The sequence below is a fragment of the Sceloporus occidentalis genome, unplaced genomic scaffold (genome assembly GCF_023333645.1).
Source record: "Sceloporus occidentalis isolate IW3139 unplaced genomic scaffold, rSceOcc1.0.p SCAF_2, whole genome shotgun sequence".
NCBI classification, from domain to species: domain Eukaryota; kingdom Metazoa; phylum Chordata; class Lepidosauria; order Squamata; family Phrynosomatidae; genus Sceloporus; species Sceloporus occidentalis.
In genome coordinates, this window is record NW_028316982.1 from 132,426,941 (window position 1) to 132,444,284 (window position 17,344).

The following is a 17,344-nucleotide window of genomic DNA, read 5'->3' on the forward strand; positions in this document are numbered from 1 at the left end:
CCTGACTTGCTAGGATGGGAGTCAGAGGAAGACTGGAAAAAAACAAGGTTTAAAGCTCCAGTGAGGTACATTAAAATGTTAATAAACACAAAGAATACTGAACTGCTCTAATAACATTAATAATGAAAGCTGTTACCAATACTAGCTAGATGGTCTTAGCCATGAAGAGCTTGGCTGTTGGGTAAGACACATTTTTTTTAAAAAAATAATTGTTGTAAGAATAACAAAAATTGGAAGATTATAACCATACAATAATTGTACCATACAATAATAGACATGCTAAAAAAAAAGCAATCCCCAGGATTCCCTAGACAGCATAGTTCAAAATGTAACTTTAATAAACTCTTACTTCTGATGAAGCCAAAGACAAAGTGGGTAGCTTTCCCTATAAGTGGACATTGGCAGTCACAGAAACTGTTAATGGTGTGATGCATAATAATAATAATAATAATAATAATAATAATAATAATAATAATTTATTTATAGCCTGCCCATTAACAGAGAATCAGGGCAGGTTACAGCAGTAAAAGAATACACCACAAATCAAACAATATAAAAATTAGTCTCTTTCCAACCCCCATCCTAATCCTAAAACCAAAACAATATAAAATATATTACAATAAAAAAATATTATCACTATAAAATCAGCTAAAAACTGGGGAGGAATTTGACGGAAGAACGAGGCACAACCAATGGTTGTAGTTGGGGTGGGGAGATTAGATTGTGAAAGTATGGGACGAAGCAGACTGGCACAATATCCTGGCTTGGGGGTGGCGTGAGTGCTTGGCATTTAGATGATGCACACCCTGACGTCGCCCCCAAGCCGGTGTCATACCACCCACCTGACCAGATGACGGGCAGTGTTGCAGTGATCAGGCAGCACGGTGTTTATACATCACATGCCGCAGGAACACCAAAAAGCTGGCGCTGCAGCAGAAAAGCCACCCTTTTTCCAGCACAAAAACAAGCTGCATTTTGCTGCTTTTTTTTGTGCCACAAAAAAGCTGGATTGGGGCCACAGTGTGCAGTTGCTGCAACCCAGATTTGACACTCAAAGGGCAATGTCAAGCCACCCCTACATGCCCATTTTGGCCCTATGTTTGTTCTGGCACACTCAGCTGCTCTGGCACTGAGTATAGGAATGGCTACTGCAGATCACCCTTCCCCCCACATGTTTCCTTTTCCTGTTAAAGAGGCTTCCAAAGGACAGAATGGTTTGGGGCCCCATAAACAGTGACTCTGGAAAACTATGTAAGACAATAAGATCCCTTTAATGTTACCTGTATTTTGGCTCACTTTACAAATTCAGTCCTCTGGGACTCATAGTCCATAGAAAGTAACATTTATACACTGCCTATGCTTGTGTGCTCTTAGAAACAACTATATGCCTTAATTTTGAAAGAAAACATTATTTTGGAAACACTTATTTTGATTACCTTGTCTCGAACCACAAAAATAATCAATTCCTTTTATAATGCCAAATATTATCATCTCTCTCTCTGTCACATACACACAGTTAAATTTTCAGAAGAATAAAAAATCATTTACCAGCAGAAAGAGGGAACAATACCAGCAGCAAATAGTAAAGGGTCTTCCTGTCTTCTGCTGGTAAATGAAGTTGTCCAAAAGTAGCAATCTGGATCCTTGTTGAGCAACAGTGAGCAAGTTACTGACTTTCAGCATCATATTGCAAAAGATATATCCAGTATATACTCATGGGCAGTTGAAGAAACTATTTGGTTTATTTAACAGAGCCATACCGTATGGGAGAGCTAAATGAAATATTGATGAAGTATGAAATATAAAATATCTGTGTTGATTTTTATTAAATACATCTTTGTATTCTTATGAAAATTAGAGAATAGTCTTAAGTGGTAAAGATGGCCAAGGGCCTGCTAAGCCCAGATCTGTCCATTTGAAGCTGTGCTGAAGCCAAACCCTTCCCAGCACTGAAATCACCTGGTCTGTTTCTCTGACCTGGAAGGAATTTGGATTTGACATAGTACATAGTCCAGCCATTTATTTGTCTTAGCAGTTCACAGTATCCATACAACTCTTCTCCAGCATCACTTTTCAAATGAATTGATTTTCTTCCTATCTGCTTTCTTCACTGTCCAACTTTCACATCCATACATAGAAATTGGAATTACAGTTGCATGAAGAATCCTAACTTTAGTATCAAATGATATATTTTTAAGCTTCAGGATCTTGTATGGTTCTTTCACAGCTGCCTTTCCAAGTTTTAGTCTTCTGATTTCATGACTGCATTCTCCATTCTGATTAATGACTGAGCCAGGCTAAGGAAAATCTTGACCTATTTCAATGTCGTCTTTGTCTGCTTTAAAATTCTGTAAATCATCTGTGGATGGTATACATGGAATGCATGAACCTTGCTTCAGAGTAAACATATTTCAAAATGTACTTTCTGTAAGTATGTAAAGATCATATAATTTCAGAGACTGAATTTATTGTTCTTTCTCACTATACATTGTGATAGATTAGATGTAGATTCCTGGGGTGTTAGCCCCCTTTTCTTGCAAATATGAAGATTGGTTCTATAAGATTCAATCTCCTTTAGTAGAGTTTGCAAGTAGAAGTGCTGAATCTCTGGGGCCTCTCTCTGAGACTAGTTTTAGTAAATAAGGCAAACAAGCAGAATGCAAGTTTCATAGCTAAAATCTTTATTAATTATATTTAAAGGTACATTCAGACATATTTACATGCACAGCCTAATCCCCAACTAACTACAGAAAAGTTTACCATCTTGAGAGAAAAGATAGAGAGAGTGCGAGGGAAGAGCCTGTTATGTGCTTGCAAACACACCTGGAAGGTCCTCTGGTCACACGTTGTGGTTATGTAGATACATCCTCTCAATGGGTGGCTGAACAAATTGGGAAATTTTTAGAGACAACATGTATAGGGTAGATGCATGCAGGAAACCCTTTATGCCTAAAGCCACACTACTCTAAGAGCAAATGGAGGAAGGAGGTTAAAGAGAGGTTGGGAAGGCTTTTCCAGCACATTGCACATCATGAATTGTAATTTTGTTTTGAAATTGATCCTGAAAAACAAACAGTACTGAGTGTTACACATTGATTTGAAATTGCCACAGCTTCATGTCTATAAAAATGGAAAGCTTTTAGGTTTACATTTCTGTCCATTGTTAGATGACAGTGAGATGGAATTAATTTCCCCACACAACTGTACAGTTCTATCACTGTTTCATTTATTGAGTGAGAACGAGAAGGGAGACTGACTGGTAAAAAGGCAACTGGAAAGTGACTGATCTCAGACTGCTTGTAATTCATCCCAGCCCCCCAGTAAAGCTTGCAAAGCTGTGTACAGAGGGGAGTGAGAGGTGAGGAGTCTTGTAGGTTCACACTAGCTGGATGTCTTTGTTAAATGTCTCCCATTCAAATCAAGATCTAATCTGCATTGCAGAAATAAGACAGTTTGATACCACCATTGCGCAGTGCTATGGAATTCTGGGGTTTGTAGTTTTGTGAGATATTTAGCCTTCTTTGTCAGAGAGCTCCGGTGCCGCAACCAACTACACATCCTAGGATTCCATAGCATGGAGCCATGGCAGATAAAGTGATGGGAAACTGTCTCATTTCTGCAGTGCAGATTAAACTCAAACTGGATATCATGATTCTTTGTTTTTCTTGGATCATGCTTAAGTTTCCCCCACATTTATTTACCGAAAATAAGGAGAAACATGGAAGAGCATTCAGAGAATATTCAGGTTGCACTTGACCCACACTTTGGTGGGTATTCTTATATGCAATCATGTTTTACTGAATCAAAATAATCTACTAAATCAAATAACTTTGCTTGTATTCGTAATGGACATTCCATATTTTTATTATGTTTTATATTGTTATCTGTCAATGGTGCTTTCAGGTAGAAAGGTCGGGTTACAAAATAAATTAATAAAGTCAAACATTAGAATAAAGCTAAAGTAGTACACTCTGGATTGCAGAAATAATTCAGTTTGACACCACTTTAACTGCCATGGCTCAGTGCTATGGAATTCTGGGAATTGAAGTTTGTTGTAGTACAGAGCTCTCTGACAGAGAAGGCTAAATGTTTCACCAAACTATAAAGAACTCCATAGTATTGAGAACTCCCAGAACTCCATAGTATTGAGCCATAGCAATTAAAGTGGTGTTAAACTGGATTATTTCTGCAGTGTGGATGCATCCTAAATCAATCATTGTACCAAGTTCATGAACATCCCTATAGAATTTAAAGACCATGCAAAGAACAGATTTGCACTACTAAGCCTAATTGACAGGGAACCAGAACATACGCTCGATAACGGAAGACATCAAAGCATTTCAGAAGAAAATCAACCTGTGCTTTATAGATTATAGCAAAGTGCTTCAGCTGTGTAGATCCCTCTCCCTCTGCCTTTCCTTTTTTCTTGTGAATTGTGTCTTAAATAGATCATAAGCATGAGGGCCAGAAACTCTACTGTGGGACCCCTTTTGGTTGAAGGGCAAGATATAAATGTTCCAAATAAACAAATACATCCTGAGAAATAATGCTTGGTTCTAAAGTAAATGGATGTGCCACAACATCTGATTGTCCTGATGCCCAACACATTTTCTGGACAAGAGGCTCCAGTCAGGACACAATATAGAGACAGAGAATGGTTTCCATTTGGCAAGGGGGTTAGAAAGGACTGAATTTTATCATCCAATCTGTTAATTTATGCAGTCATTTCAAATAGAAAGTGGGATTAGAATTGGAAGAATTGTGGCACGGAACATAAACAATTCAAGATATGTAGATGACAGAACATTACTCACAGAGAATACAACTACTGGAGTAAGTACTGATGAAAGTTAACAAATAAAGTGCTAAAATAAGATTCCAGTTGAATATTAAGAAAACAAAAATATTGCCCATCACAGCTGGTTTACATAACTTTACAGTGGGTGATGAAGACACTGAAAGTCAAAGACTTTTTATACTTTGGCTCAGTCACTGATCAAAATGAAGAAGGTAGTCAAGAAATCAAAATAAGACTAAGGAGTTTATCGCATGGCTTAAAAACCCAATTTACCCCTGCTGTGTTGAAGTCTCTTTCGGGATAAAGTCAAGTATTATCACATGCAAAATGTCACTGATGCTGCCGCCTGGCTGAAACCCAGCTAACTTCATGCTAGAACGATCCTGAGCTGACTGATTTGCAAAGCCAGGAGCTTTCCGGTTTTTACAAGAGGCTGGTTGAGTGCAGCTTCTAGCCGCATGGAAATTAGCTGGGATTCAGCCAGGTGGTGGCATAAGTGGCATTTTGCATGTGATAATACATGACTTTATCCTGAAAGAGGCTTCAATGTGGCAGGGGTAAGTCAGGTTTTTAAACAATGCAATAAACTCCCAAGACTTGGAAAGGCAGCCATGAAAGAACTAGATATGATCCTCAAGTGCAAAGTATATTGTTACTAAATATTACTGAAGTCAGAATCATCCAGGGCATAGCATTTCCGATTTCTTTGTTTTGGCTGTGAGAAATATCAATTCATTTGAAATTTAGTGCCAGAAGAAAATTCTATGGATTCCATGGACTGCCAAAAAGATTAATAAATAGGTCTGAGAGTAAATCAAGTCTAAACTCTCTCTGGAAACCAAAATGACTAAACTGAGACTGTCATACTTTGGACATATCCTGAAACAATTTAAAACACAGGAAAAGACAAGAATGCTCAGTGGAAGGCAGTAGGAAAAGAGAAAGACTACAGTGCAGGTGGATTTATTCAATCCAAGAAGTCACAGCCTTGAGTTTGACTTGAGCAGGACAGTTGATGACCAGGCCTAATGGAGGTCTCTCATTCATTGGGTTGCCACAAGTAACAGTCGATTTGATGGCAAGTAACAACAACAAAGATGTAGGAAATGTCTCCAACTCCAACTAGATGTCGTTATTAACTGAAGAGAAACTAAGCTTCATTTCAAAGTCCCTTTATTCAGACAGAAGTGTCTGATCAGTTATCTTCAAGAATTATCTCACCAAAGACTTTGATCACCAACTGAAGCCTCAAAAAGTCTACAACCAGCTGCTATAAACTCATTCTACTTGTGTTGAAGTATCAGCATGCCAAGTGTCACCCTTGACATGACAAGAGTGAGCCAGGAGGAAATAGCAGCCTGTCATAGCCAATAAGAGCTATGGACAGTGCTTCTTTTCTCCCACACAATTAATTCTTGAATTCAAGAGGAAGCGCTGAATACAATGTGTTGGAGGAAATTTGTCTACTTTTCACAAGAGAAATGGTGAGGAGAAAATGAGGCTTTTCAGGATGGGCCTGAAGCTTCTGAACAGCTTGCAGAGGAAGTGTGAGAATACTGCTCCTTTAATGTTTGACTAGGCAGAAGCAAATATGATATCCAGTATCCTACTGTAAGTGGTATCTGGTTGTGCATATTTGTCTGGCAGTTTGGATGTAAACAAAAGATCCAGGCCCATAGCTAGGCCTTTAGCGGCCCTGGGGCAGAAAGTACATTTGGGGCCCTTATAATGTTTGAACATACTTGGGGGCCAGGGCTCGGTAGGGTGGAGCGTTTGCATGCTCCTGAGTTCTAGTGTGCACTGCAGGTGCCATCTTGGTGTACCACCATTTACATGGGGTGCACGTCGATGATGTGGCTCGTGCACTGCATCCAGGGCACTTATGGTACCTTTGTTGTGACAGACAAAGGAGCTGCGTTTCTTTGGGGGCCCCTTTGGCTGGGGGTCCCAGCCTAGCTATGGGCCTGGAATGGTCTCTGTAAAGCTAATTAGTTGGAACTCAAGTCTCAGTGAAAGGAAGGGGTTTGTGTTAAGGTCTGTGCACAATTCCCCTTTGAGTGAATGGTTAATGTGTGTGTGTGTGTAAACAGTCCCCTGTCCCTTACACTGCTCACTTTATTGGCCCCAGCCCCTTGGGCTTAGAAACATTGCTTGCCTGGACGTCTCCTCTAGCCTCCACCATGGCAAGTGGCTATGCTGGTTGTGGGATTCTGGGAGATGACATCCCAAAGTGTAACTTTTTCAAGTTTTGCCAACCCCTAATTACTGTACATTAAACAAGATATCTGGAAACAAGATAGCTACCGACACATGAGTGCCCTGTTGCAAATGCCTGTGTTCAATGTAGGCTATCAGGGTTTGGGGGCACCATGGCACACAATGTCAGGAACAGAATCAGAAAGCATTTACCTTATCCATATTAGCTGTACGCATGAAGGGAACAAGTGAAGAGGGTCACAGTCATGATAAATTTACTTCATTGGTTTCAAGGGGACTAACAGTACAGTGCAATTCTCAGCATACTAATATGTGAACTGAAGTAAATTCAATAACTACTAAGTGTGTTTTGGATTGTAGCCTTAATCATGCTTGACTTTGCTGTGTTGGGGGCCACAATGTGTTAGGAAATTCCATTGCTATCAATGGATTTCCCCCCCAAGGCAGTAAGTTTGACCTCAGCAGGTAAAATCATGTACCAATATAAACACCCCACCCTGCCCAAATATTGAAAAGTCAGACTTCATAATAAATGGCATAGTACATATTGCAAAATGTGTAAATCGCCCAAGCACATAAAGTACATGGAAGGAAGTAAACAGCCAGCATAAAATGTTGTACAATGATCACATATTGGGAAAGAGTAAGCCATTTAGAATGGAAGCTGTTTAAGTCACTCTTTTGCAATCTGTGTGAAAAGTAATTAGTGTGCCTTCAACTTTGCTTTTATTGATTCTGAATACGTTATTGCGCTCATTTAAGAGAAACCAAGTGGAACTCTGGGAAAAGGAGGGGGGAAGCAGACATGTCTGGAGTTGGAAATGTGGAACACCTGCCATGGTGCTTAGCTCAGCGGGAGTCCCACTGTTGACCTAGTGTTCCTGCTCCTCCGTGCAGTTGCCGCTTGCCCACCTGCTTCTCCAAACACAGAGAACAGTAATAAGAACAAGGAAGAGCAGCAACTTCTGTTGATTTTGCTCTCTTCTTCTGGGCAGTGGTGTGGAGCAAGCAACCCAGTGAGTTGTAGTGACTGAAGCAGGGATCTGAGCCCACCTAGTAAATTCTGGTTTCTTGAGTATGTGGAAGTTGTAAATCTCAAAATCCACCCCTCTGCATTAATGAAGAAATTGGTGGTTGGGGATTGTAGTGGTGATGATAAGTTCTTACCAAGAGACAAACCAAACAAAAACTTTACTGGTCCCTGGATGGGGGAAGAACCCCTGAAAACCTCTTGTGCAGTTCCCTCTGCCAGAGTCTAGGGCCAACAGTGACAGGCTTCTCCAGGAGAATGAGCATGGCAGTGTAAGCACAGGCCTCTGCTGAGTTTGAGAATGTTTCGAACAATTAAAAAATAATAATTTTCTACATCTCTATAAAACTTACTCAAGGGACTGAGGACTTGGTGGAGCCCTCCCTCAGTGATCTTGCCAGTGAAAGGCTGGTGGCAATTCCTGGGACCAATGAATAGTACACTTGGGAGACTAGTTGCGTCACCAAACTGGAGGGGAAGGAAACTCAAGCGAAGACCTTAGTAACTGGAGACAGCTTTATAATTTCAGCTGACATGCTGGATGGATGGGAGGTGGATGCTGGAAGTGTTGAAGGCAGGCAGCCCATGAGAAATGATGAAGACTGAAGGAAAGAGTGGGGACAGGAGTGGTCTGAGGAGGTAAAGGATGGAAAAATGAAACTCTATGAAACAGGGACTGGCAGAGCTAGAGAAGGTGAGATGAGGGATAGAGGATGAGAAGAATTGAATGGGAAAAGCCAGCAGGGTTGTATCTGGTTGAAGAGTGCCTGTGTTGGTTTTAATGGGGCTAACCACAGCTCCCACGTATCTGAAAAATCAAATGCCTTTGACCACACCAGGCTGTTGGAAGAAAGGGAGTCTGGAAGATCTTTTGGACTCTGCTGTAGTGAGCCAATTCTGTGAAGCCTTGGAACTTAGTCTATGTTGCTGTTGTGTTGTGTATCTTCAAGCTGTTTCTGACTTGTGGCAACCCTAAGGCAAATCAAACATGGGGTTTTCTGGAGTTGAGAGTGTGTGACTCCATCAACCAGAGGATTTCCATGGCTGAGTGAGGAACCCTGATCGAACCACTATCACCATGCTGGCTCTCTAACATTGGAGATTATCACTTTGCTTTTAAAGTGCCTTATCTCTAATGGGATAAAGGTGGATTTAATTTTAAAGCTGGGTGTTACCACACTCATGGGTGGGTGGGTGAATGCAACCCATATGCAACCCAGATCTCAGCAACGCTTATCCAGTGGCTTTTCAAAATCTTGTTTTTGAAAAGCCACTGGATAAGTGCGACTGGGATCTGGGCCGCGTATGTGTTGCATTTGCCCTGCCACCAGCAAGTGCGATAATACCCGGTTTTAAAATTAAATGCATCTTTATCTTGTCTGGGATAAGGCGATTTAAAGGCAATGCAATATTCTCCTTAGTCTATACTCTCCAACATTTCATAAAAGAAAACCAGTTACTAATGAGGGAGAAAACACAACCCAGGAAAAACTGCAAAACTTTGCTTTTGTCTGAGCCTACTGAAAAGCGCACAATTCTATCCTCTTCTTTCTCCTCAGCTGAATTAATTAAATGCAAACTATTTTTACACTGTGAATGCGGTTTGGAGCAATTGAAGTAAGCTGAAAGAAAAAGTGGGAGGAGAAGACAGAAATGAGGACCTTTTAAAAGCAGCTGAAAAAGTGGGATGGTAGAGGATTAACTGGGACTGTCCCTGCCAAATCGGGGCAGTTGGAAGGTATCTTAGCTTGACCTTGCCTATCAGAATGCCAAAGCAGCCAGGTGATTATTTCCTTGTGCCAAAGACTGTTGTGCTTTCTTGCTTTAACCTCCCCCACCCCCACTAAAGAAAGAGAAGACTCTAAGATGCCTTCTAGATACTAAAATTGTTTTTGAGGCTAGAATCTCAGAGTAAGCACAGTTTATAATGAAGGCAATGGAAGTAGGCTGCCCACTGAGCATGCCACAGTCTCTAGGACTGGAGTGAAATATTTCCTTGTTTTGAGACAAACTGATCTTCTAATGAATAGGGGATTTCTTTCAGAAAGGAAGCATTTTGCAATCAGGTTTGGCAGGAAAGTGTCTTCAGAAATTCTCATGCCATGTGTGAGGCAAGAAGGAATGCATTCTCTGTCTTTTGGCCTTGCCTCAAAAATATTCAAAAGGAGGGGGCATTACATAATATTTAGAGAGGCACTGCTAAATCCCCCGGGTTAAAGAAAGTGCACAATGGAGTGTGGTGGTTCTAGGATCTTCTGTCCATGGAGAAAAGGACTTCACCCAGAGATGCCTCCACCTCAATTTGTGGGATCTCTCCTCTCCCTACACAGCAGCTTTTCTTATTTAGCAGGATTGTTTGTCTTCCAAATAGCATTTTCAGCAGGCTGGAGGGGCTGCCATGGGAAGGAGTAGGACAGGTAAATCCACTTTCAAGGTCTAGTTGAAATCTGTGTAAGAGATTGCGAGCACAGAAGTAAAGAGTTGGAAGTAATGTAGTGGCCTGCAATAAGTTACTCTTTTAAAAATGGCTTATTAATTCATAATGCAAAATTAACCCATAAAGTAAAAAGTAACACAATGGATAAGAACAAAATCACTTCACTGGTATAGTGAAGACCATTTAAAAGTTGTTTTTGGATTTTAGGCATTTTTAGATATTGTAATTTTTAAGTTTTTCCCCCAGAATTCTTTCCAGGTTTATGCTGTTACCTATAATAATAATAATAATAATAATAATAATAATAAATTTTATTTATATCTGCTGCTTCTCCCTTCGGATCATTTTTTTAAAGCCATAAAAAGTATCAAGCAACACAATGAATTACTTTTAAACACCGTAAGAAATAATGAGAATGAATTAATTTCTGAGCACAATTACAATTAGTAATTGGGGTGAATTACTTTTTAGAAGGTAACATTCCAAGCATTGTGGGACCCTCATAGTTGCTCTTCACCTCCAATATCTTTCTTCAAAGCAGGGCATTGCATGGGGTACTTTGGAGAGGCCTGCCAGGCCCTATAATTGGTCATTCTGGCCAATTCAAACTAAACATATTTTTGCATTCCTTGCCAGGTTTTGGCTAAAATCAAGTAGAGTATCTGTTCTTAATCTATAATTTTTTCTTGAAAGCCCCCCGTAAGAGTTTAGGACTGTTCCATTTGAACAAGTCAAAAGAGGATGAATGGAAACTGTGAGGCTTTTGAGGATATAACTGTCTACCTCATAAAGGCAGTAGCAGAAGGGAAATCCTTGACAGGCAGTGAGGAATGTAGGGGAATCCCCGAAACATGTTAAATAGATTTTTGTGTCTGTCTTCCTCAATGACATTATCTCAAAATATGTACAAGGTGTCTTTGTTTCCAGTTGTGTAAGAGAGCCAGTGTGGTGCAGTGGTTTGAGTGTTGGACTACAACAGTGGAGACCAGGGTTCAATTCCCTACTTGGCCATGAAACACACTGGGTGACTTTGGGCAAATCATACTCTCTCAGCCTCAGGCGAAAGCAATGGCAAACCACCTCTGAACGTATCTTGCCAAGAAAACCCCATGATAGGTTCACCTTGGGGTCGCCATAAGTCGGAAACTACTTGAGGCACACAATAGCAATCTTCCTTACTGAGCTTTGATAGATTTCAATTGGTATTACTTTCTGAATACAAATTAATTCTCCACTAATGAAAGTAATCAGGTTTGACAGGATTGTGTGGCAGCTGGTGGCTCCCATGTTAGTGGGACAATGAATCCGTTTTGGGCTTTAGACTGGATTTTAAAGATGTTGTATAAGTTGCTAAACCTTATCTTCCAAACAGGTTTAGCACCTTGGAGAGTTCCTTTTGTATTTGGTCAAAAATTAGGAGAGGACTCATTGCCCTAACATCACGGAAGCCACAAGCCTTCACTTCTCAGCCTCCCCATACTCTCTTTCTCTCTCCTCTCCCCGGCTCCCAACTTCTTTCCTTTCACACGGATCAAGCTCTCTTTCGCCCTCCCTTTCCTGGTAGTAATTTGGCCTGTCCCAGTTTTGCTTAGGTTACTCCCCTTCACCCTAATATTGTTATTCATCTCTCTTTTCCTGCTCTCTTTCTCACTGGTCTTTTCTTCCAACCTGGTGTTTTTTCCTTTGAGTTTCCATTGTTGATGGCTGGATGCAGATTATGAATTTTTAGTGGAAAGTTATGCACTCGTAACTGTTACATACTCAGACTCTCTACATAGGCCCTAGTTCAGGGGTTATGTAGGGACCATGAAAGTCCTCAGTTCCTACTTACTGGTCAGCAGTTGCTGCAGTCAACAAGAGTGTTTTTGTTGCATGAAGAAGCAGCAGATGGATGTTCCCATCTCACGCAAGCAATCTCCAGTGCAAGGGGGAATTGCGACAAGAATCCTACTTCTGCCTGTTGAACCAGTGATCATTCGTAAGAGGAGTGGAACCAAGGAAGATAAGAGAACACAGCAGCAAGAAGGATTTTTTATTCTTGCTTACTCTCTCTCCCTGTTGAGCATTACTTGGAACAAAGAAAAGGTAATGCTCAACAGGCATCTGGGTGACACACCACAGTAGGACTGTGTTCTTCCAGCAATTGCAGGGACAAGAACACAGACTTTGCGACTTGGTCCCCTAGCCTCATATTTGAGGCAAACCTTAAGGCTTCCCCATTTGAGGAAATGCCCTTCTTCAGGAGACCTTTTCTTCCAAGGCATTCTTACTCACAAAGAACTTACTTTCTTCCATCTTGTGGCCTAGTGGCTAAATGGGCTAATATAGACTATATACACTTTTAAATAAGTAAAATTAATAATAACAATAATTATTAATAAAATAATTTAAATTATTTATTTTAAAATAACAAATTAGTCAAGTTTTAAACAGAACATAACTGAAGATACACACACTCAGAGTTCCCCTAATACTAACAACAAATTTCGGATGCCTGTGTTTCATCATCTTCAAACTAGGGCAGAGAGAGATAAAGTCTTTTATTATTGTACAGTGCCTCTAGAAAGTGGGGTGGAATCATTGGTTTGGTATAACTATTGATTTATCTAAATTGTGTCTTGTACAGAGATGCAAGCTGCATTTCATGAAGTATACAACATTTATGCATTGGTGTGTGCATGTATATATATTTCTTTTTTGAAACACTACAATATGGTTTTCTCCACCACTGTGAAATTTAGTCATTCCAAATTATTACTTTCATGATTGACAGTGTTGACCAGGACAGCAATGACATCCACAGGGCACTATGTTGCTGTTCTTTTGGAAAGGCCATAAAAGTAGGAGTTGTAAAAGGACCACAACAAGGGCCATAAAGATGCTGATCCCAAGTGACAGGATGAGGCCTTCTCTTTGTACAACAAAATGCTGGTGACAAAACATGAATACTTTGTATGTGCTAGGACATGAAAAACAAGGAGTGATTTAAAGGAAACTCAAAAAGAGTAAAGTTGTCTGTATATTTGTTTTGATTTGTATATTTCAGCATATTACTGATAATAACAAAGTGCTTGTAAGATGGCAAGTAGAGACCTACTCCAAATGGCAGAGCAGATAACAGTGAATGTTCACTAGACTATTCTGAGAGTTAATCATAGAATCATAGAGTTGGAAGAGACCCAAAGGGCCATGCAGTCCAACCCCATTCTACCATTCAGGAACTCACATTCAAAGCACCCCCAACAGGGGCCATCCAGCCTCTGTTTAAAGACCTCAGAGAAGGAGATTCCACCACTCTTGAAGGGAGTGTGTTCCACTGTCCAACAGCTCTTTCTGTCAGGAAGCTCCTCCGAATGTCGAGGTGGAATCTCTTTTGCTGTAGCTTGCATGCATTATTCTGTGTCCTATTCCCTGGAGCAGCAGAAAATAAGCTTGCTCCATTCTCAATATGACATCTCTTCAAATATTTTAACAGGGCTATCGTATCACTTCTTAACCAGAGGAGGGCGACTAAAATAGTGAAAGGTCTGCAAACCTTGCCCTATGAGGAACAACTCAGGGAGCTGGGGATGTTTAGCCTGTAGAAGAGAAGGTTAAGAGGTGATATGATAGCCCTGTTTAAATATTTGAAAGGATGTCATATTGAGGAGGGAGCAAGCTTATTTTCTGCTGCTCCAGAGAACAGGACCCGGAACAATGGATGCAAGCTACAGGAAAAGAGATTCCACCTCAACATTAAGAAGAACTTCCTGACAGTAAGGGCTGTTTGACAGTGGAACACACTCCCTCGGAGTGTAGTGGAGTCTCCTTCCTTGGAGGTCTTTAAGCAGAGGCTGGATGGCCATCTGTCGGGGATGCTTTGATTGTGATTTCCTGCATGGCAGGGGGTTGGACTGGATGGCCCTTGTGGTCTCTTCCAACTCTATGATTCTATGATCTCTTCTCCAGGCTAAACATACCCAGCTCCCTAAGTCACTCCTCATAGGGCATGGTTTCCAGACCTCTCACCATTTTAGCTGCCCTCCTTTGGACACGCTCCAGCTTGTCAACATCCCTTTTGAACTGTGGAGTTGATCTGTATTTCCCTACTAGATACACTGGGACATGTTCTCTAATTTTATCTTCAGAAGTTAAAACTAAATTGAAATGTCCTGATTTTGTGGTAGTATGGTTAAAATTCAGAATTTTACTAATGCTCAGGAGCTGAAGATTATAGTGCTGAAAATGAACTAAGAGCAAAGGTTGGTCTTCAGGTCATGTCAAATTCTCTGTTTTGGAATGTAAACAATTTGGAAATGGCTCCTAACTTAAGATTCTAACCAAACTAAAAGGAAGTACTGCATAGACAGTTTCGGGACAGTGAAACAAAACATATAGATAAAAGATTGATTGATGGGCAACCCACAAGGGATAGAGACATCCAATAAATATACAGGTGCAAATGTTTAATTCAATATAACCAATGAAAATGTGATTTGCAGTTTTCTTTGTTCAAAGTACTATAAAAGCTTGGTTCATTTTGGAATTGAGGTTCCAGAATTTGGAATATGAATTTCCTCTGGGAACACTGTTGCAGCTATGCTTCCTTTTCAATCATGACTCCTGGGTCTCTCTAAGGAAAAGAAATCTACAACAATTTCACACCACTGATAAAACTGGCAACGTAAAGGTTGAAGCTAAGATTAAGATGGCTTATTGTGCATTACCATTGTGAAGACAAAGAGGAAGATTTTATGCTCTGAAACATGTCCTCCACCCACATGAGGGGCATACAATGTACAGGTGGAATTCATCTGCATATTATGCCACATATCAACTATCTATGTCTGACTGTTTGTGGAATGTGTATTACTCTGTCATGAATTTTATGATACAAGAATCAGCATACAAATAGGCAATAAATTGAACCCTAATTGGGAAGAGAATGAGCAACATAGAACAGCTGCTCACTGCAATGTGGAATCACCAATTCCGCCAAACAAATAATTCCACTTTATAGAGAATATATACAAAAAGAATGGTGATCGGTCTGTCACTCTCTGCATGGCTCCAAGACTATGAAACTTAGGCACCTGAACTTAGTGTGCATACTGTGGTGACAATACATTTTAAATGGGTTAATAAATGTTAATTAATTAAAACTATAGCTGGCTTTAGCCCATTGGCTCACTAGGTGACACTGAGGCACTAAGCCACAAGGTGGCAAAAACCCAGATCATTGGGAGTAAGTGATCTCCTTGAATATAACGGGCCTTCTCAAGAATAAGGGGTCTCAAGAAAGGGAAGTTTTAACATTTAATCTAAACCTTGAAGCTGCCTTTGGACTGAGTATGTAGAATCGGTCTATGAAAACCTCTGTTCTTACTCATTCCACTGGTGGGAAAATGTAGGCCCTGTTGCTGTTTAACCCAGCTCTTTGGTGAACCTTTCCTTTTCTGTTTCCAGATATATAAGTATGTATGTGTGTGAGAAAAAGAAATACACACAGACTGGAAAAACGAGATTTTCTTCTCCCAGCAGAAGCTTCCTATTTTCTATTCCTTGGCTATATGGCAGCTATTTGTATTTTGCCTTCATTGGGAGTGGTGTGTGTGTGTGTGCCATTGGGGAGAGGGGAAGAGCGGGGAGAGAGAAAGAGAGAGAAGATGGTAGGGATGGCAGAATGGGGCAATTATAAATGTCCTCTTTTAGAGTACTTTGCTTTTATGCTACAAATCATCTTACATCCACTTAACCAGAAGTGAGCCCCATTGAATTCATGTCAGCGATTTCTTATTGGGTGAATTGTTCAACGTCTGCCTAGCATATTAAGTACTCTGCTTGAGAGATCCAGTACTATCTTTAACATTTCCAACAACTCAGTGATGCTTACTTCCAAGTTCACATGGATAAGACTGAACAGTAAATGGGCTTTTAAAAAGAACGTAACTGTGTTAATGGCTGTAGAATTCAAAGACATAGTTGTGTTAGTCTGGAAAATCAGTGTGCAAAGGGTCTTGTAGCACCTTTGAGACTGCTACCAGCTTCTTTCCATTAATCTCAAAGGTGCTACAAGATCCCTTTGCACACTATGTCAATGTCTGAAAGCCTTCTACATATAATCAGAGACAACTGGTCTTTAGATCCATTTTTGAAAATGGATAGCAGTTGTTTTCTCTGAGTGCAGAGTGAATATTGAATATTATTATTGTTCCTCTTAGTAACAAATAGGTCAGATGGCGATCATGATGATGCTGAACACAGGCAAAGGACTAAACTCAGATAATTCAAGCAGGATCTCTATAAAATTCCCATTCCTAGGAAAGATATAACTCTGGAAGATCTGTATTTCATGCAGTTACTAACTTGCATTACATGAGTCCTATGAGTAGAAAAAATAGCTAAAATGGGGAATGTGGGTATACATAATAGCAGGGTTGTGCATCCCTGTATTACTTACAAAGAATCCAAGGCAATTCAATCTTCAGTTTCAAACTTACAAAGCAACTCTGAAAGGAATCCTAATTAGTAGAAAATCAGTAGTATGTGGATGCTATTCCATAACATTATTTCCACAAAGAGCCATCAATTTGCAAAATATTCAGATGTGACTGGCTGGATTTGTCTACTTAGAAAATATCCACTCAGAGGTTGAGAGGGAGAAAGACAACGAGAGAGAGTTGAGTCTTAGTACAAAGAAAAAATGGAGAAGAGAGATGCAAAAGCTGAAAGAGAACCAAGGAGGAAACCATCTAACCGTGAGTCTTCCAAGCAAGGCCATTTAGCTGTTACTACTATAGAAACCAGTGAGAAAGGCTGAATCTTCAATGCAGAAATAATGCAGTTTGTCACCACTTTGACTGCTATGGTTCAGTGCTATGGA